Genomic DNA, 22,670 nt, shown 5'->3' on the forward strand with positions numbered 1-22,670 from the left:
GTTCTCGTAAATTTAACAGTAAACGTCCACTTACGAGCAATTTCTCTTTGGTAGCGTCAGCCATTAGTCTGGGAAATATCTCCGTAACGCTCTCGCGTGTATTAACGAATTCGTTACAAAAGACGCCGATCTCCCCTGGATTTTTCAGTCTCCTCTTAATAGTGCCTAGCAATTATGCCAGACTGACAAGCAATGCTCAACGCCCAGAAGAACGATTGATGTGTAATGTCGTATTCACCAAATACACTTGGAGTGAAATGTGGCAAGAATAGAACCCTTTACACAATAGTTGATATGGGATGGGTTGTTTGTATGCAGCAACAATACGGATTCATCACAGGGTCAAAAAATAGAGTTGGACAGCAGCTGTGGCAGACAAATGACAGACTAGCATCAATTTAGAGTACTTCTCGGTACTTAGCTGGAGTACGAAGGTTAGGTACTGCAGCGTCCTCTTGCACTGATCTAACTGTAGCGAATACTGTAGTCGTAGATCCAGTGGACGGTGGCTTCCCACGTCCGGCTTGGCTCTTCTCGGCGGCAACTGTAGAGGAGGCCTGAGACACTCACTCAGACACTATTCCGATACAGTGTGACCATTATCCGACCACGTTGTTGAGGTACTACGTGCTGGATAGGTCCGTATACCTCCCTGCATTCACGTTTGGAAAATCAATGCCCAAGTGGGAACTATTTGTGTGACGTAAGGCGAATTTGTAGCAACAGTGATTGTCGTATTCGCCATCTCTGGAATCTAGACTTTTCTATGTAGGCTTTTCCCCCCCCAGCTTCGGTAGGACACAGCATGTAAAACGACTGTTGGCTTTTCCACTGAATCCCAGCATCTGCTGCTGAGAAAGGAAACAATGTTGCAAAGCTTGGAGACTGTCAGTATACCAGACAAGGTTATTCTACTGCCTACTATATCCACATCTCAGTAAATATAGTTTGTTGATAGACACACAGTTTGGTTCTAGGTAGTAAATATCAGTAGAAAGTCCGGAGCTATGCTTTTTACGTAAGTTGAGGGATTATAGAACTAGCGGAAAAGCTCATCAATGGTTCTTTTCTTATCTTTGAAACAGGAAGCTGCATGCTTTTTTCTGGTTTCAGAAGGCAGGGAACTTATTTGAATTTGTCTAGGTTGCTGTAAAGTAGAAGATGGAGCACTGTTCTTTCGAAACGCGCAGGAAATACATAAAAAATTACAGTACGTATAATATACATTGTCACCATCATGTTCGATAGTGAAGCTAATATGTGCTAGTGTGTTGCCAAGTTGAGCACAAGCACGAGCTATTCATGGCTGAAAAAATAGAACCGGAAGTAAGACAACATCGTGTGCAATTTATAATCTATAAACCGCATTACATTCGTTATTTAAGGAATATTTTAAGTGACAATAGATATTTCTTGCAATAATTTATGGCAGTAATTGAGTGCAGGCAGTAAACATGCACAAATTCACCCTGATTCAGTTTTCTCTAACATTTTATATTCAGATCATGCAACGGATAGTGATACAAAGTCATTTCCCTATGATTACCATGTATTCCAATTTATCTCTGCCGGTTTATAGTGGGGGAACTGTATTTTTTTTTATATCGTACCTCTGATGGAACAATTAGAACACCAAAAACGTTCATACGCATTTTACTGTGTTAATGTTTATCTTGTTCTCGTATTTCGTGTAAGCTATTTTGAACAGATTGTACCATGGCTAGAAACTACGTTATAAAATACACAATTTTGCCGCTACTCTTTGATTGAAGACAATCGATTTAGGTCTAACATCGGTCCGCCTTCGGTTCTCCTAGACCAAGGTGTGCAAGGTATGGCATTCTACTGAGGCTGGCACCTTGTCGATACTTTTCTTTTCGTTCATCTGTAAGCCACTTCTGCTCACAATACTTCTTGAGGTTGTTTCACACTTCAATCTTAACATCAGTATTCACTTTTCAAACACTGGAACCACTTCTAACGGTATACATTTCTTTGTAAAGCACATTCCTTGTACAGACCTTAGTAACTTCATTGGTACATATTAACCACCTCATTTTTTGTGGTAGGCAGCATGAGACATATTTGAAGCAGGCTGTGCTTAACAGCTTTTAGGAAGGTTAAAAATTGCATTATAAAATTCACAGATGTACCAGTGTTCACTTTGTTTTTGTTTCTTTTTTTCCAATTGAAGATGGGAGGCCACCCTCAACAGACAGGCATACGTTGCACATCTTAATCTACGAGACCCGAACATGGTCTGATGTTGTGCCGCAACCAATTCTCTTCAATAACAAATAGTGCCACAGTTTTGTATTCTACAATGCAACTTCTAATTTTCCATTTATATCTTAGAGTCTGACTTTACCTCTGAGATAATCCAACAACAACATATCGCTCGTGGAATAAGGAAAGGTAATATTTCGGTTCTGTATTGCTTCTGGTCTCTAGTTCCCCGAACAATACTACGTTACAGTACAAAATTCATATTTGTAATTTAATGACCCACTTCACAACTATGTAGTCTGTCCCCACCTTCAGCATTAATACCATAATACAACTGAAATACGAATTTTTATTTTCATTCATAATACTATTAATTGTTTGTATTGCAGTAAAATATTTGCAGTTATTGTCTTCTACATCGGCTGTTTGTGCTACAATACCTCACTACACTGTCAGAATAATTTCGCATCGGACCATAGGTATACCCAAGTGAACCTGTGTAGCCATAACATTACCATCACGCCACAGGATGAGACTACAAACTCGAACCGAGCGGTCTAGGGCGCTGCAGTCATGGACTGTGCGGCTGGTCCCGGCGGAGTTTCGAGTCCTCCCTCGGGCTTGGGTGTGTGTGTTTGTCCTTAGGATAATGTAGGTTAAGTAGTGTGTAGGCTTAGAGACTGATGACCTTAGTAGTTAAGTCCCATAAGATTTCACACAAATTGGAACTTTTTTTTTTTTTTGCAAACTGGAAACTAATAGACAAAGTATAAATATTATTAAAAAAAGATCAAGGCGCTATGAGCTAACTCAGCATCAACTGAAAATTTTAGAAACGTATAAACGGTATTCTCCAACAGTTAATACATCTTGTCATCTTGGTTAGTCATTCAGACACGATTGTAGCATAGGTATGAGTTTAACTACTATTTACAAGCAACAGATGACCACTTTCCATTTCCAGAAACTTACTGTTTAACAGATTCCATGCGGACAGTGACGCATGCTGAAACCCACGAAACATGAAAGCAGAACACGGAAAGTGCGTTGGTGCTGACCGAGGGCTTGTTATTACAACTGAAAGCGTCTACTAGAACACAGATACTTGGAAGTCTAAATAAAATGGAAGTTAATTGGCTGTGTCAGCACTTTTCATAAAAATTTAAGCACAGTCATTTTGAAACATAAAGTTTGAAAAAAATATCACACCGTGAAATTCTGTTACTGTAGTCTCTCACAGAGAGATATTCGCAGACAAAACTAGATTTCTGTCCTTATTGATTGTTGACGACTACATACAACTACACACAAAAATGCTTGTAAAATTTCTATACTTTAATTTCGTACTGTGTAGAAAAATTTGTATTATACGCAAATATGGCTATAGTCTGGAACCGACAAAATACATGGAATGGTAAGCGTGTGACGACATCTGCAGCCAGCGGACAGAGTCCGGTAGCGAGTTAACAGTCTGCCCAGAGGAGCTGTTACTGCCAAGGGGACCATCAGACCTGGTAATCATGGATTTCGATGAGTCTTAGGTATGTTGTGGTGAGTACCTGCCCAGCGGCAGTTCATTCCACGGCCCTCAGTTCCGTAGAAAATCGACTTTAATGTTACAGTTGTAATAGATACGCACAGAAGTTCAGTCACTCTTCGACCACGAGAACGTAGCGCAGCGGTTAATATTCGCGGCTATTATTCTGGCACTACTCGTTCAAACCCTCCTTTTATTTTAAATTTCATTGAATACAACATTATTAAACAACATACGCCATGCAGAATTATTCAAAAGTAGTCATAATTGTCGTAGTAATTACATTTGTAAATCATACGTCAGAGTAAACTTTCTTCAATAGTGTATTCTCTTTGTTACAGAACTGCTTTTTCCCTGCCAGTTGCATCGCTTTCTGTGCTGAATCAGAATTCCATGTGGTATTTGGCATAGAACCAACAGAAACACAAATACGTAAACCACCACCACGTTCAATGAAAGGAACAACCTTACAGACACTCAGAATTTCCAGAAACGATGCTAGGAAACACTGTTACTTTGCATTCAAAAAATTTTTCCTTCTTCTATCTACTTCGATGCGAAACATGTATTTGATAATTATTGTAAAAGCAGGTACTTTACATCGAAGCATAATTAGGGAACATATTTATATGGAATCTTCCATCGAGCGATTTCTCTATTAGCATGTAGTGTCCTCGTCGCCACTGTAGAGTCTTGTACTGCATCGAAGCAAGGGAGAAGATGTTATGTGTGGCTGGTACCCTCTTTCTACAACATAAATGCACAAGTGGATTAATACGGTTCTTTATTTATGTGAACTGGCACATTTACTTAGCTTTAATAGAGTCCATGTGTTGTGCTGGAATATCATCAGTAATAGTCCTCTTGCAAACAATATCGGTAAACTTGCTATTACAAACTGTAGTCTGGCCATAGTCACTAATATGTTTGATGTGCACTGTCGTAACCTGTTATGAACTCAATCCCCTCTGGGAGTGAATGACAGACGCCAAACTGAGAGCCTGTGAGCCCGGTCAGTGGCGGCTGCCTAAATACGAGGAGGTGCTGCCATCTGGAAAGTAGGAGTAGTAGATCTTCGCACCGCTAGGTGGTGAGAGCTGCAAATCTGTGTGGGGAGTGGCATTCAGCTGCGAGGACGTGTAGAGCGTCCACAGTGATTTCCGTAATACTCTGTGTTTTGTGTGTGGCGATTTTATGATGGATGCGCGAACAGAACAGCGCGCATGTATCAAATTCTGTGAGAATCTAGGGAAAAATGCTACGGAGACCCTTGCAATGATTCAAAAAGTGTTTGGGAGGACATAGCATGAGCCTTATGTGTGTGTTTGAGTGGCATGCTCGGTTCAGAGCCGACCGTAGAGACGTCAAAGATGAAGCTCACACTGTAAGTGCAAATGGCTCTGAGCATTGTGGAACTTAACTGCTAAGGCCATCAGTCCCGTAGAACGTAGAACTACTTAAACCTAAGTAACCTAAGGACAGCACACACATCCATGCCTGAGGCAGGATTCGAACCTGTGACCGTAGCGGTCGCGCGGTTCCAGACTATAGCGGCTAGAACCACACGGCCACTGCAGTTGGCACACTGTAAGGCCCATTAGCTGCACGACACCAGACATTGTTGCCAAACATCAACAACTGGTTCGTACGGATCGACGTCGAACCATTGAAGGCCTTATGGAGGAAGTCAGTAGTGATTATGGGACATGTCAACGAATGCTGACGGATAAACTGGGCATGCATCGGGTCGCTGCAAAATTTGTGCCAAGGATGTTGACTGCCGATTAGAAGACACAGCGTGTTGAAGTGTACACAGACCTTCGTCAGACCACATCTGATGATCAAACCTTCTTGTCACGGGTTATCACGGGCGACGAGAGCTGGATTTATGGTTATGACCCAGAGACAAAGCAACAATCGTCCGACTGGGAGAGCCCGGGCTCTCCAAGACCCAAAAAGGCGAGACAGGCGAAAAGCAAAGAAAACAGCATGATAATCGTTTTTTTTATACCAAAGGAATTGTGCACAAAGAATTCTTCCCACCCAACCAAGCAGTGAATCCCGTGTACCACTGTAATGTTTGGCAATGGCTCTGTGAAAACGTGTGGCGATGCTGGTCGGAACTTTGGCATCAATGGAACTGGGTGCTGCATCACGCCAACGAGCCTTGTCACACATCCTTGCTCACCAGGACCTTTTAGGCAAAAAACAACATGCCGGCTGTACCCTGCCCACCGTAATCGCCAGACTTAGCACTTTGTGACTCCCCGCAATTCCGAAAGCTGAAAGGCCGTCGGTTCTACGCTCCAGAGAGGATTCAAGAAGAATCGCTGATGGTTATAAACACCCTCAAAGAACATGACTTCCAGAAAACGTTCAACCAGTGGCAGAAGCACTGCGACCGGTGTGTACGTACAGATTGGAACTACTACAAGTGTGAAGGTGACGATTAGTCCAAAGGTAAGGTTTTCAACAGATGGCACCACCAGTCCCGAAACGTTTGGATAGCACCTCGTACTTGCTGTCGAGAGGGCGTTGGCAGTATATCACTGTCGGTGTGTCTCTGGTCTCTCTCGTGATAGGAGCACTTGAACCAGTGGCTACTATCGATATTTACGCTACACCTTGGCCGACCGGTTTGCTGGCGACAGCTTACACTAGGACACAGCATTACCACTCTTGGTGAAAATTTTAACTTGCCTGTAAAAGTTAACATCTCAGGTACGCAAAAGTGGAGTACATGTAAGTGGGATGATTTTTATGGTGAAGGCACATGCCGTTGTTTCATTTACAAAGACGTGTCTGATCAGTCTGCCCTCCCCACATACCAATACCATAGAATTAAATATTTGGTCAGGATTTATACCACTGCCGCCGCCATGGTTGCCACGTACGTCAGCCCCTGCGCTACACTCATTTGGTCGAAACACGACTTATGTTCTGGGTATAGGAACTACATATGAAACTTCACTGCCGATTTTCTCCGAAGTTAGGGGCTGTCGCATGAAGCACCGCTATCCACAGGACGGGTCCCTCTCCAACATACCTAAGACAAACGGAAGTCTGTGATTAACAGGTCTGATGTTTCCCTTCTGAACCATAGCTGCCGCAAGGAACGGTGGAGATGGAACTTACCGAAGGAATGAATATGTTTTAGACACACAACACTCTAGCAGCACGGAGCTACTTGTGTGTAACAGTAAGCATCATGTAGCCCGGAGGAAGCCTATTATATTGACAAGGCAACGAAATTTTAATAGCTTTAAGGAATACATCGTCATCGAAAAACGGATAATTTTATTTTCTATGAGAGAAAGAAGTGGGTGAACCCGACTCTGTATGGAAGATATTATTTGGTTATGGGTGTAGGATTGAGTAACTGTGTTATTTTAGTAGTGGGTTAAATATCACTCATTCCTGTTTTAGACTACTAATAGATCAGTACTTTATCAACGAGCAGAGCCTGCTGGCTGGCATTCGCGGTCATGACGGCTCAAACACGCGTCCTTGATTTCACTAAATCGCTTCAGGCAAATGCCGGGATAGTTCCTTTGAAAGGGCGTCCTTCCCATTCTACCGTAAACTGACGGAACCGATGACTCGCTGTGTGGTCATCTCCAGCAAATCAAGCAACCGACCAAACTGGTGGCTGTGAGACAGACAGTAATGAAAATTAAAGAGCAGAACAGACGCGAGCGTTAAATCAGTTTGAGGACTAAGCATGCCGCAAATGGGGATATCCACTCACATAAGTGGTTTTAACACAGCGTAAATTGTTGAGGCCTGTGGCTGGGTTGAAGGACTAAGAGGCGATGGGGCGGAGGAAGGGTGGTTTGGGGGGGGGGGGGGGGGGAAGGGTGGAAGACGAGACAATTGCCACCAATCCCATCCCCGTCCCTTGAATCTCATTCATATATTCAGTGGATAACCACACATACTCTGAGATATACTAAATCCTACAAAATCTAGTTCGGCGGCTTGTCTGCTCTGCAAAGCAGGTTAGACGTCGATATGTGGCAGATCTGATGACGAAGTACACAGCTGGTGCAGACACAAGTCTTTCGGAGCACACTGATAAGCGCCGGGAGTAGACAACATACAGCCTTCGGAGAGCCAGGATTACCAAAACTCTTAACATCTGGTGAGCAAGTTCTATAAGACAGGCGAATTACCCTCAAACTTCAAGACGAATATAATAATTCCAATCCCAAAAAAAGCAGATGTTGACAGATGTGAAAATTACCGAACTATTACTTTAATAAGTCACAGCTGCAAAATACTAACGAGAATTCTTTACAGACGAATGGAAAAACTGCCGACCTCGCAAAGATCAGTTTGGATTCCGCAGAAATGTTGGAACACGTGAGACAATACTGACCCTACGACTTATCTTAGAAAATAGATTAAGGAAAGGCAAACCTACATTACTAGCATTTATAGACTTACAGAAAGCTCTTGACAATGTTGACTGGAATACTCACTTTCAAATTCTTAAGGTGGCAGTTGTAAAGTACAGGAAACGAAAAGCCATTCACAATTTTTACAGAAACCAGATGCCTGTTATAACAGTCGAGGGACATGAAATGGAAGCAGTGGTTGGGATGGGAGTGAGACAGGAGTGTAGCCTATTACCAATGTTATTCAATCTGTATATTGAGCAAGCAGTGAAGGAAACAAAAGAAAAATTCGGAATAGGTATTAAAATTCATGGAGAAGAAATAAAAACTTTGAGGTTCGCCGATAACATTGTAATTCTGTCAGAGACATTAAAGGACTTGGAAGAGCAGTTGAACGGAATGGACAGTGTCATGAAAAGAGGGTATAAGATGAACAACAACAAAAGCAAAACGTGGGTAATGGACGGCAGTTGAATTAAATCGGGTGATGCTGAGGGAATTAGATTAGAAAATGAGACACTTAAAGTAGTAAACGAGTTTTGCTATTTGGGAAGCAAAATTACTGATGATGCTTGGAATAGAGAGGATATAAAATGTAGACTGGCAATAGCTAGAAATGCGTTGCTGAAGAATAAAAATTTGTTAACATGGGGCATAGATTTAAGTTTCAGGAAGTCGTTTCTGAAACTATTTGTATGGAGTGTAGCAATGTATGCAAGTGAAACATGGACGATAAATAGTTTGGACAAGAAGAGAATAGAAGCTTTCGAGATGTGGTGCTACAGAAGAACTGTGAAGATTAGATGGGTAGACCACATAACTTCTAATAATTTCTGGGTATGCAGCCGGATCCAGTCGACATTCTGCCACGATATTTCGGCGCAGAGACGTCCGGCCATCATCAGGTGAGTACACAACTACTGAAGAGCCCAAGGTGCATACCCGGAAATTATTAGAAGAACAAATACGCCGGGAAAATTTCAAAAGTCAGATCTCATAACTAATGAGGAGGTACTGAATAGAATCGGAGAGAAGAGAAATTTGTTGCGCAAATTGACTAGAAGAAGGGATTGGTTGGTAGGGCATATTCTGAGGCATCAAGGGATAACGAATTTAGTTTAGTAGGGCAACGTGGAGAGCAAAAATCGTAGAGGGAGACGAAGAGGGATACTCTAAACAGATTCAGAAGGATGTAGGTTGCAGTACGTGGTGGAATATGAAGCAGCTTGCACAGGTTAGAGCAGCATGAAGAGCTGCATGAAACCAGTCTCTGGACTGAAAACCACAACAACTACGACAATGAACTTACGTTAATGTCTTGTGGACCAAATTCGCCTGATCTGAGCCCGACGAAAAGCATCTGGGACGTTACCAAACGCTTGCTTTGTGCGAACAAATTTTTCCCAGTTGGAAATTAGAAAAAATCAGGTAACAATATTAGAGACGACTGAATAGTTTCCCTTCTTAGTACTAACTAGGTACTGCGAGACATAACGCGTAAGAAAATCTTCAAGAACTATGAAGAAAATATTACACATAAAATAAAAATAAAACATATAGGAAAGCAACAGTCGTCTGTAATATACACCGCTTGAAAAACAGTGAAACATTCAGAAGGAAAGGGAGAAACGAAATGAAACATAAAGGGCAGGGGATGTCGCTTCACTGATTACAAAGTCGAGTCAGATATACAAAGAAATTGCCAGTCTAAGTCCACTTATCAGCATAAGGTGCAGCTCCCTTTTCCTGGACGCAAGCACTTACTCCGTCTGGAAGGGCGTCATAAAGCCGTCGTGCGCTCGCCGTAGGCAAGCTGCTGCACGAGTGTCGCAAATGGTTTTTCGTGTTCTGGATACTGCTACTGGGACGAAGTTTACTTCAGAGCTGGTGGCACACTTTTTCTGTCAAGGACAAATCGGAATATTCCTGGCATCAGACAGCTTCACGCAGACTGTTCATAGAGTCACATGCCATGTGTGGACGAGCGTTGTTCAGTTGAAAAATGCCACTGCGGTGCTGACACAGGGGAAGTAACACAAGAGGACACAAAATGCTCCTGACATCTCGCTGTGCCGCCAGAGTTCCCTCAGTCACTGTCTGCCGTGACCTGAAGTCATACCCAGTTGCTGGCCACACCGTGACGTTAGGACGAACACCTCTGTGCTTGTCCAAAACCCCGGAAGAATACTGCCTCTGCCCAGAATCGCCGTCGATGGTCGTTCGGCGTGGTGCGCATTCCTAAAAACAGTGTGACCCCATTCGCCGGCAGGCCTTGCTTCCCCGTCGCTGTCCCACGCCAAACGGAGCCGTTTGTGTTGTGGAGTTGCCGTCAGCCTATGCATTAGACAGTAGTTCCCTAGTTATGTCGCAGCCAGTCTCCGACCAGTCGTTTAAAACTCAGAACGTTTCAGGAAGTCAGGTCCTGTTCTCGTTCGAGAGGTGCAGATGGTGAGCGGTTTGCAGTGTGCTTGGTGAGCAATACAGGGATCGTCCCTTGTGATGGTCAGATGTGGCCGGCTGGAATTTTGACGACTACTGTCCCTGCCACGTTCAACACAGGCCCGCTGTCACATCAGAATGCCCTACAAATCTGGATGTTGCCCCAATCGACCAAGCGGACAAATGGAGACCCACTACGACGCCCTTTGAAAAACTCTCTCACAGAGAGATATTCCCATTTCTGCCTTTATTCATTGTTGACGACAACACACAAGTACACACAAAAATTCACGTAAAATTTCTATACTTTAATTTCGCACCGTGCACAAAATTTTTATTACACGCAGATGGCTATAGTCTGGAGCCGACAATATACTTGGAAAGGTATGCGTGTGACGACGCCCGCAAGCAGCTTTTTTTATAAGTTGAGTGTATCCAGAGTGCTATCGGCTGTGAATGTGCGGTAATGAAAACCCTGCCTCCTCACAAGAAGTTGGAACCTAGTAATAAAATGAAGGACCTAGCAACAATGAGATAGGCAAAAGCTTGGAGCAGGTCGTACTGGTTGAATAAACTGCTCAAAATACAAACCGTGAAAAAAAAAATAAAATAAAAAAAGTGACGTACCCAGAACACTGGAGGAAACTAAATGAAACTTCACGGGCTGAGCAAGTATGTGGCGTCATTTCTGTGTTTGCAAAATCGAGTAAAATTTACACACAAATTGGCCGTACGACGTAGCACCCCTTCTGGCTTGGACATGTGGTTTGATTAGGTGTCACCAGCGCTGGCCAGGTACTCTCTACAACATAGCTAAGACTCATCGAAATCCGTGATTACCAGGTGTGACGGTCCCCTCGTCAGTGACAGAGCCGTCTAACACGAGTCCGCCGCATGCCAGTTTCCTTGACAGTGATCACTCGACATCTGGCTCTGTCCATGCGGCTTATATTCTTACCAGACATCGACATCTGACTCTGTCCATGCGGCTTATATTCCTTCCAGACATGGTAACGATCAACACTAACGCACAGCAGTGACTGTTCTAGCTGTCATAGCGAATGGCAACTCTATTACAACCCGTCGATGGTGTGTACGTGTAAGAAGTTACACCCATCCAACCATGTCTTCTGGGTTTTTACGTTTTTGTTAGGTAGTGTACTTTTGTATAGACGACTTACTCCTGTTTTCGTCAATGTAGCATCTGATCTATTCAACGTTCACAAATTTTATGTCGTACCATTTGGCTACGGAGTGTCACGAACACTTTCTACTAGTGTGTTACGCCCTATCTCCATATAATCTACGCACAGTTACAGAAAACAGAATAAAGAATGCAAAGAAAGATTATCATTTGCCGTCGAGATGGAAGTACCGGCGTAAACCAAACACTAGGGAAATTAAGAGTAAGAGAAGCGGCCCTGTATAATATAAACCGAATTTATTTGCATTAAGCCACGGAGAGAGATTAAACAAGGGACTCTAAGATAGAAGACAGGGAATGAAATGGAATATTCATGCCTGAAACAAAGATTAATGAAGAAGGAAGCATATTCGGCATCGCCTGAGGAAAGCGACAGCGGTACCTTCTCGACCTTTCCGTCTCTCGTTCAACGTCCCTGCCTCCAGATATCTCGTGTTACATTTAAAAATCCTGTCTCGCGAGGTTTTCACAACTTTTTTGATTTACTCTTGTCCCGGAACAGATGTTCAATTCTTGCCTTTCCAAATTGGGCTCTAGAGTGTGCTTTGCTGACGATGTATAGAAGTCGATATTTTGACATTGGTCACTCATTTTCTTAAGCAATTAGTCATAATAAGCCAATACTTTTGCACCTGTGAAGTGTATCGGAATGTACCGGCCATTACGCTGTAAGGTACTTACTGGAGACGTCCTGTCTGAGACAACTTTGTATTATGTTCAAGTCCCCTCACATGGTACCTTGTACCTAATTTTAATGTCAATGGCGTATTGTTTTAATCTTTCCTTACAATTTTAGCGTCTTTGGTACTTCTGCTATCGTATTAAACGTACTTATTACCTCTTATATATATAATTACGATTACGTTTGGAGTAAAAAACTGTTAAGCCATACTTCTGTATTCCGTACCTTTGATTTTAAGTGGAAAGACATAGATCTTCCTACCGTTACTCTGGTTACTGATGGCGCCTTTATGAGCCATGTCTGCTTTACATACAATACGCACAAGATAGGACCACTGGTCTAGTCCGAATGTTTGTTCTTTCTGTGGTCTTCAGTCCTGAGACAGGTTTGATGAAGCTCTCCATGTTACTCTATCCTGTGCAAGCTCCTTCATCTCCCAGTAACTACTCCAACCTACATCCTACTGAATATGCTTAGTGTATTCATCTCTTGGTCTCCCTCTACGATTTTTTTCCTTCCACGCTGGCCTCCAATACTAAATTGGTGATCCCTTGATGCCTCAGAACATGTGATACCAACCGATCCCATCTTCTGGTCAAGGTATGGGTGGAGGTTATACTTAACAGCCGAACTAAGTTAATAATTGGCTCCTTCTACCGACCCCCAGACTCCAATGATATAGTTGCGGAACAGTTCAGAGAAAATTTGACTCTCGTAACGAATAAATACCCACTCATACGGTTATAGTTGGTGGGGACTTCAACCTTCCCTCGATATGTTGGCTAAAATACTTGTTCATAACCTGTGGTAGGCAGAAAACATCTTCCGAGATTGTCCTAAATGCTTTCTACGAAAATTATTTCGAGCAGTTAGTCCACGAACCCACGCGAATTGTAAATGGTTGCGAAAACATACTTGACCTCTTAGCCACAAAGAATCCAGAGCTGATAGAGAGCATCATGACTGATACAGGGATTAGAGATCACAAGGTCGTTGTAGCTAGGTTCAATACCGTTTCTTCCTAAACCCCCAGAAACAAACGCAAAATAATTTTATTTAAAAAAGCGGATAAAGTGTCACTAGAAGCCTTCCTAAGAGACAATCTCCATTCCTTCCGAACCGACTATGCAAATGTAGACGAGATGTGGCTCAAATTCAAAGATATAGTAGCAACAGCAATTGAGAGATTCATACCTCATAAATTGGTAAGAGATGGAACGGATCCCCCGTGGTACACAAAACAGATCCGAACGCTGTTGCAAGGCAACGGAAAAAGCATGCGAAGTTCAGAAGAACGCGAAATCCCGAAGATTGGCTAAAATTCACAGACGCGCAAAATTTGGCACGGACTTCAATGCGAGATGCCTTTAATAGGTTCCACAACGAAACCTTGTCTCGAAATTTGGTAGAAAATCCGAAGAAATTCTGGTCGTATGTAAAGTACACAAGCGGCAAGACGCAGTCAATACCTTCACTGCGCAGTGCCGATGGTACTGTTACCGACGACTGTGCCGCTAAAGCGGAGTTATTGAACGCAGTTTTCCGAAATTCCTTCACCAAGGAAGACGAATGGAATATTCCAGAATTTGGAAAACGAACAGCTGCTAGCATGAGGTTCTTAGAAGTAGATACCTTAGGGGTTGCGAAGCAACTCAAATCGCTTGATACGGGCAAGTCTTCAGGTCCAGATTGTATACCGATTAGGTTCCTTTCAGATTACGCTGATACAATAGCTCCCTACTTAGCACTCATATACAATCGCTCGCTCACCGATAGATCTGTAGCTACAGATTGGAAAATTGCACAGGTCGCACCAGTGTTTAAGAAGGGTAGTGGGAGTAATCCATCTAACTACAGACCTATATCATTGACGTCGGTTTGCAGTATGGTTTTGGAGCATATACTGTATTCAAACATTATGAATCACATCGATGGAAACGATCTATTGATACGTAATCAGCATGGTTTCAGAAAACATCGCTCTTGTGCAATGCAGCTAGCTCTTTATTCATACGAAGTAATGGCTGCTATCGACAAGGGATCTCAAGTTGATTCCGGTTTTCTAGATTTCCGGAAAGCTTTTGACACCGATCCTCACAAGCGACTTCTAATCAAGCTGCGGGCCTATGGGGTATCGTCTCAGTTGTGCGACTGGATTCGTGATTTCCTGTCGGGAAGGTCGCAGTTCGTAGTAATAGACGGCAAATCATCGAGTAAAACTGAAGTGATATCAGGTGTTCCCCAGGGATGCGTCCTGGGACCTCTGCTGTTCCTTATCTATATAAATGACCTGGTTGACAATCTGAGCAGTTCTCTTAGACTGTTCGCAGATGATGCTGTAATTTACCGTCTAGTAAGGTCATCCGAAGACCAGTATCAGCTGCAAAGCGATTTAGAAAAGATTGGTGTATGGTGTATCAGGTGGCAGTTGACGCTAAATAACGAAAAGTGTGAGATGATCCACATGAGTTCCAAAAGAAATCCGTTGGAATTCGATTACTCGATAAATAGTACAATTCTCAAGGCTGTCAATTCAACTAAGTACCTGGGTGTTAAAATTACGAACAACTTTAGGTGGAAAGACCACATAGATAATATTGTGGGGAAGGCGAGTCAAAGGTTGCGTTTCATTGGCAGGACACTTAGAAGATGCAACAAGTCCACTAGAGAGACAGCTTACACTACACTCGTTCGTCCTCTGTTAGAATATTGCTGCGCGGTGTGGGATCCTTACCAGGTGGGATTGACGGAGGACATCGAAAGGGTGCAAAAAATGGCATCTCATTTTGTATTATCACGTAATAGGGGAGAGAGTGTGGCAGATATGATACGCGAATTGGGATGGAAGTCATTACAGCAAAGACGTTTTTCGTCGGGGCGAGATCTTTTTACGAAATTTCAGTCACCAACTTTCTCTTCCGAATGCGAAAATATTTTGTTGAGCCCAACCTACATAGGTAGGAATGATCATCAAAATAAAATACGAGAAATCAGAGCGCGAACAGAAAGGTTTAGGTGTTCGTTTTTCCCGCGCGCTGTTAGGGAGTGGAATGGTAGAGAGATAGTATGATTGTGGTTCGATGAACCCTCTGCGAAGCACTTAAATGTGAATTGCAGAGTAGTCATGTAGATGTAGAAGTTGTGGCACAAACTTCTCTTCTCCCCAATCCTATTCAATACTTCCTCATTCGTTATGTGATCTACCCATCTAATCTTCAGCATTCTTCTGCAACACCACATTTCGAAAGCTTCTATTCTCTTCTTGTCCAAACTATTTATCGTCCATGTTTCACTTCCATACATGGCTATACTCGATGTTAACAAATTTCTCTTGTTCAGAAACGCTTTCCTTGCCATTGCCAGGCTACATTTTATGTCTTCTCTACTTCGACCATCATCAGTTATTCCGCTTCCCAAATAGCAAAACTCCTTTACTACTTTAAGTGTCTCATTTCCTAATGTAATTCCGTCAGCACCGCCTGGTATAATTCGACTATATTCCATTATCCTCGTTTTGCTTTTGTTGATGTTCATCTTATATCCTCCTTTCAAGCCGCTATCCATTCCGTTCAACTGCTCTTCCCAGTCCTTTGATGTCTCTGACAGAAGTCTTCAGGTCCAGATTGTATACCGATTAGGTTCCTTTCAGATTACGCTGATACAATAGGTCCCTACTTAGCACTCATATACAACCGCTCGCTCACCGATAGATCTGTAGCTACAGATTGGAAAATTTCGCAGGTCGCACCAGTGTCATCGGTGAACCTCAAAGTTTTTATTTCTTCTCCATGGATTTTAATACCTACTCTGAATTTGTCTTTTGTTTCCTTTACTGCTTGCTCAATATACAGATTGAATAACATCGGGGAGAGGCTACAACCCTATCTCACTTCCTTCCCAACCACTGCTTCCCTTTCATACCCCTCGATTCTTATAACAGCCATCTGATTTCTGTACAAATTGTAAATAGCGTTTCGCTCCCTGTATTTTACCCCTGCCAATTTGAAAGAGAGTATGCCAGTCAACGTTGTCAAAGCTTTCTCTATGTCTACAAATTCTAGAAACGTAGGTTTGTCTTTCCTTAATAAGTCGTAAGGGCAGTATTGCTTCACATGTTCCAATATTTCCACGGAATCCAAACTGACCTTCCCTGAGGTCGGCTTCTACTAGTTTTTCCATTCATCTGCAAAGAATTCGTGTTAGTATTTTGCAGTTGTGAGGTATTAAACTGATTGTTGGGTTATTTTCACATCTGTCAACACCTGCTTTCTTTGGGATTGGAATTATTATATTCTTCTTGAAGTCTGAGGGTATTTCGCCTGTTTCATACATCTTGCTGATACCCTCAATGGTATCGTGCCAAATTCTGTCCAACTGGCGTATTCACTGTCGAAACTCCCTGATGGTACCAGGGCCCTGTCCACAACGCTCCAAACGTTCTCCGCTGGGGAGAGATTTGGCGATCTCGCTGACCAAGCACGAAGACAATCAGGAGAATAATCACCGTGTGCGGTGGGGCATTGTCTTGCTGAAATGAAGGCCGAGGATGGCGTAGAATACAGTCAATGTACCACTGTGCTGAAAGGGTGCCGCGTTCAAAGTGGTGCTCCTATGATAACAAATGGAACTCTTGGCAATCACTCTTGGTTGCCGGCCCATATTGCTGTTGTCAGTCACGTTGCTATCCCTCCATTGCCCGGGTATTCTCCAGTGACTCCTTCGGTTTGGAATGTCATTGACTTGGGTAGAGCTGTCTTAAGAAATGAGCTCCGCTTCCAATTGAGTCCCAATGACGAGCTAAGATGTCTCTGCAGAAGCCCCAGAAAGCGGTGCCATACCAACATGACCATGACTCACAATACGCCCCAAAAAATACAAGTGTTAGTCTGTGGCGCCACTTCTTTTCCCAGCAGGTTCCCTAGCTTGTCATCTGTGGCACCGTTGCAGCACAGCTATTCACTGACGATATTCTTCGCCCCGTTTTGTTGCCCTTCGTGACAAGCCTCCCCGGGCTTATCTTTCAGCAAGATAATGCCTGACCGCACACGGCGAGAGTTTCCACTGCATGTCTTCGTGCTTATCAGACCCGACCGACCTCGGCGAGTTTGGCCGCAGGATCTCTCGCGAACTGAGAACTCTTGCAGTGTTATCGGCACGGCCCTCGAACCACACCGGTCTGAAGCGCCAGTCGCACTGAATTTGGCAGGATATCATTTGTTTGTCTGTACACGTACATCACATCTACCGATATCCGTCTGATTCAAATAATTTCTTCGTGGTGCACCGTTTTTTGTCTTAGGGTATAAATCACCATTCATAACACTTATCAGGCGGAGAATTTATTAGAGGTCCTACTTGAAATTTACATGTACGAAGTAAACGTCGTGACGTTCTGCATAAAGTGAGAAATTACCATAAAATGTCAGATACATCAAATGCATCGGTAAAAGGTTTATACATGATTCTCACATTCGGTTCAACGAGTGCTCAGTTGGATTAAGAGAAGGAGTGTTGCACTATCTGACTCAGCGTATCGCAGAATCGATGCTGACCACACGAAAAATGTTGACAGAAAGACCAACAGCCTCCTGAAGAAAAGTGGTTTGTCACGGGGCACTATCAAGAGCCCCAACACCTATAGTGTTGTCCCTCTTAGGTTATTTGGCCTTCCGAAGGTTCACAAGGAAGGGGTTCCTTTCCGTCCTACTATAGCGAGCAATATCGGCGCTCCGATATATCGTGTAGCCAAGCATCTTGCTTCTCTGTTAATTCCACAATTTGACATGTGAGAACAACATACCATGAATTCAGGTGATTTTTCACGTCGTTTCGAGCGAATGAGATTCAATGACTGATATTTTAGTAAGTTTTGATGTGGTCTCTCTCTCCACTCGTGTTCCTCTGCTTGATTCGTTGCGGTTAATTAACGTTAGGCCTAATCTCTTTAGGCATGTGTTGACATCCACTTACTTTTTATTCTATGAACAGTATTGCGAGCAGACAGATGAAGTTGCCATGGGTAATCCGTTGTCTCCTAGGATTACAAAATTTGTTTATAGAAGAGTTCGAGGAACGTGCAATGGAGTAGGCGCCTTTGGAACCCGCCTGTTTCTTTAGATATGTTGATAATACTTGCGTTGTTTGGCCTAATGGCAGGGAAAATTTGAAGGTCTTTTTAGAACATCTGAACTCGATCCACCCTAACATTCGTTTTACTATGGAGGTGGAAGAGGATGGTTGCCTTTCCGTTCTTGACGTTTTTGTTAGGAGGAAGGCTGATGGATCATTGGGGCATGCAGCTTACCGGAAACGCACTCACACTGACTTGTACTCACAGACTGATAGTTGTCACCATCCGGCTCAGTGTGAGGGGGTATTTCGCACCTTGGTACACAGGACAAATGTCATTTCCGACACGGAGAGTTTGCCAGCTGAGCTGGCCTATCTTGAAGCTACAGTCCGTCAAAATGGTTATAGTGAAAGACAGATTGTACGTGCGTTGCGCTATCGACCAACTGCGCATCGGGTGACTGAAGATAATACTGAGTCGATATCCTTGCGCAGCAAGCATTTCCAACAAGATCAGTCGTATTCTACGGAAACACGGTATGAAATGTGTTTTCCAACCGCCATCTGTAATTACAGTGCTTTTAGGTTCTGTTAAGGATGATTTTGGTTTGCGTAAGGAGGGTACGTATCGCATTCCTTGTAGATGTTGCACGGCATATATTGGTCAGACTATCAGGACCGTGGAGGACCGTGGTACGAAGCATAAACGGCACACAGGATTACAGCAACCAAGTAGATCTACTACTGCCGAACATTGTTTCGATACAGGTCACCCTATGGTATATAACAATACCGAGATATTAACATGCACGTCCAGCTATTGGGACAGTGTTATTAAGGAGGCTCTTGAGATTAATTAACGAGCTATCTTGTAAACAATGATGGACGTCAACAAGTTTGTTTGTGTGGTCATCCTCCAGAGCAAGCATACAAATACTTGTTTTGCAAATCAAACTGCCTTTTCCCGCTGCTAATTATTTTATTTAATCCATACGCGCTTCGCCTTCTACTGTTTTAAGGCATCATCAGTGGGATCTATAATGATATAGTTTTGTTAGTTATAGGTTATCAAACGGTACACCTCGCGATTTTATATAAACATGTAGTTACTTACGATTTTCTGATCTGCGTTTCCTCATATCTGCTCTGGAGGTCGCACTACCACTTTTGTCACTGCTCTATATTCACCTGTTCGTGTTTTCGCACTCCACACACTGTCACTATGTTTCTCACTCTTTTTTGTGGTGGACTATCGTTCTTCTGTCACTCGATACAACTATTTCGTCGTACACCTTCTTTACACAGCGTAAATAATGCGACTCCATTACGTGTTTCATCGTCTTTGGTATGTTTACCTATGTGTCGCCGACCTAACGAAGTATATGTTTGTTACTAACTTCTGTTTATGCTGTTTATATCGTGTGAGTGGTATGAGGGGTGGCGGTTATTACATTGAACACTATTTTTATATTTATCCTTTTTGCGAACATTTTTGTATTATTTTATTTATTAGTGTAAAAAATGAATTGCTTGGCATGTGTACTTGGTCATTCAACAGGATTCCCCCCCTCTGCTTTGGTTTTATTGATGTGGTAATTTTCTTGCATGGTCAGAAGGTGCTTTTTATTGTCGATTCTAAATATTCTCATGTCATCTTCTCTGGTGGTTGGTTTGTGGTCATTTTCTCTTAGGTGTTCTGTAAATGTGGAGTGGTTTGTCTCTTATTTCCATGCTCTCATGTGTTCCTCGTATCTGACATTAAATGTTCTCCCTGTTTGCCCTGTATGTGCCTTCATAAGTGTTACATTGTAACTGGTATATATCTGCTTTCTGGTATATGTCTCTGTTTTTTTTGTCAGCTTTGGTGTGTATTTTTGTATAGAATTGTCTGCTGTGTTTGCTATGCTTATTCCCTGTCTTTTGAAAATGTTGGTGATTTTATGGGTGAGTTTGTGTTTGTATGTCATTGTGTACCATCTTGTGTTTTCTTTCATCTTTTTCTGAGTATCCTGTGTAGTTGTTACGCGAGTGCATGTAGTGTTTGGTTCTGTTGTGTCGTTATCTGTGGTTTGGAGCTTTCTGCTTTTATTTTACTTTTAATTTTGTTGTTCAGCTTTGTGATTGTGTTACTATTGTAACCATTATTTTGTGTTATCTGCATTAATATGTCCAGTTCTTTTTGGTGGCTTGCTTTGGTGAGTGGTACTGTGTTGAGTCTATGGAGCATTTGTCGAAGTGCTGCTTGCTTTTGTGTGTGTGGGTGGTTCGAGGATTGGGGAATGATGTCCGTTGCTGCGGGGTTTACGGTAAATTTCAAACATATGCTTATTGTTTTTTTATTGTTATATCCAGAAAGTTAATTTGGTTGTTCTGTTCTCTTTCAATTGTGATTTTTATATTTTTATGTGTCTTGTTGATGTCAGTATGAAGTTTTTCAATTTTTGTATGTGGTTCATTTATTAAGCAAAGGATGTCATCCATAGACCTGAACCAATATAATATATTGTATTTTTTTGCTACTATTTTTGTGAGAAATGATCTGTTCAATGTGGTTTACAAAAATATTTGCTAAGGCTCCTGATCCTGGGGACCCAATTGACAATCCATCTTCTAGTAAATAAAATTCATTATTGAATTGGAAGTAATTTTGTTCTGTTATGAGCTTTATTAGTGTGCATATTACCTCAATCTGTTCATCAGGGAGTTGACTATAAGTTTTCAGGTTCTTATGTATATTTTCTATTGTTTCTGGTACTGGTATTTTGGAATACATGTTTTCTATATCAAATGAGAGTGTGTCTGGGATTTTTATATCCTTTATTTGTGGTATTAGCTGTGTAGTGTTTTTAATGGTTCTGTCTTCTTGTACTTTGAAATTTTCAGGCAGTACTTTTAACATGTATCCTGCCAGATTGTAAGTGGGGAATTTTCTGAAATCCAGTATTGGCCTTACAGGAAGGTTCGGTTTGTGGATTTTTGATTGGCTTCGGAGGACCAGTGTAGTAGGACTGATCTGTGTCAACTCCCTTTTCTCTGTGTTATACAGTATGATGTCAATATTTCTCAGAGTGTTTTTTACTTTTGTCTGGAATCTGTTTGTTGAGTCTGATTTTAATTTTGTAATGTTATTCTGTGATGAATTCTTATTTTTTTTCAATGTATTGTTCTTTGTCTATCAGTACAACTGTGTTCCCCTTGTCTGCTTTTGAAATCATAACATTTTCATTATGAAGTTTTCTCCTACGTTTTCTGAGCGTTCCTCATTCTGTGTTTTTGTTGATGTTGTGTTTTTGTGTTTTCATACTGGTTATTATATTCTGTATTTCTTTTTGTACCTGTTCTCTAGTTAAGCCATTGTTGAAACTGCTATTTTCATTCCTATCTTCCATTGTCAAAACACTTTCTGCTTCTATAATCAGATTTTCTATGTAATACTCATATATTTCTGAATTTACGTTGAATTTTAATCCTTTCTCAAATAGCTGTCTTTCTTTATTGCTTAACTGTGTGTCTGTAAGGTTCACTAATATTGGGTAGAATTTGTGTGTGTGTTTTTCATGGCTGTGTGCAAAGTTATTATGTTGTGCCTGGAGCTTTTTGAGTTGGTATTATTTACACTAATCGATAAAATAATACAATAACGTTCGCAAAAAGGATAAAATAAAATAGTGTTCAATGTAATAATCGCCACCCCCACCGTCCGAAAAACAAATCGGCTTTATTCCCCCTTCTCTCTCTCTCTCTCTCTCTCTCTCTCTCTCTCTCTCTCTCACTCATGCGCACACACACGGTATAAACAGCATAAACAGAAGTTATTAACAAAAATCGTAAGTAACTACACGTTTATAAAAAATCGGGAAGTGAACTGTTTGATAATCTATAACTAACAAAACTATATCATTATAGATCCCACTGATGATGCCTTAAAACAGTAGAAGGCGAAGCGCGTATGGATTAAATAAAATATTTAGCTGCAGGAAAAGGCAGTTTGATATGCAAAACAAGTATTTAATGATGCAGGTTTTTGTTTAAGCTCTGCTTGAAATCCTGCTCTCTTTCCCTTGTCTAAAACAGAGGGAGAGAGTGAACGTTACCTCACTTGCTCGTTGGTAGTCT

The 22,670-nt window shown here is 42.1% G+C and overlaps 1 protein-coding gene across 1 annotated transcript in view; it reads right to left on the reverse strand.

The window, feature by feature from the left end:
• LOC126355729 (dipeptidase 1-like) overlaps positions 1-22,670 on the reverse strand; it is a 1,497,236-nt gene that overhangs the window by 817,957 nt on the left and 656,609 nt on the right. The window lies entirely within an intron of this gene.

This window comes from Schistocerca gregaria, chromosome 3, assembly GCF_023897955.1.
Source record: "Schistocerca gregaria isolate iqSchGreg1 chromosome 3, iqSchGreg1.2, whole genome shotgun sequence".
Taxonomy (NCBI): Eukaryota; Metazoa; Arthropoda; class Insecta; order Orthoptera; family Acrididae; genus Schistocerca; species Schistocerca gregaria.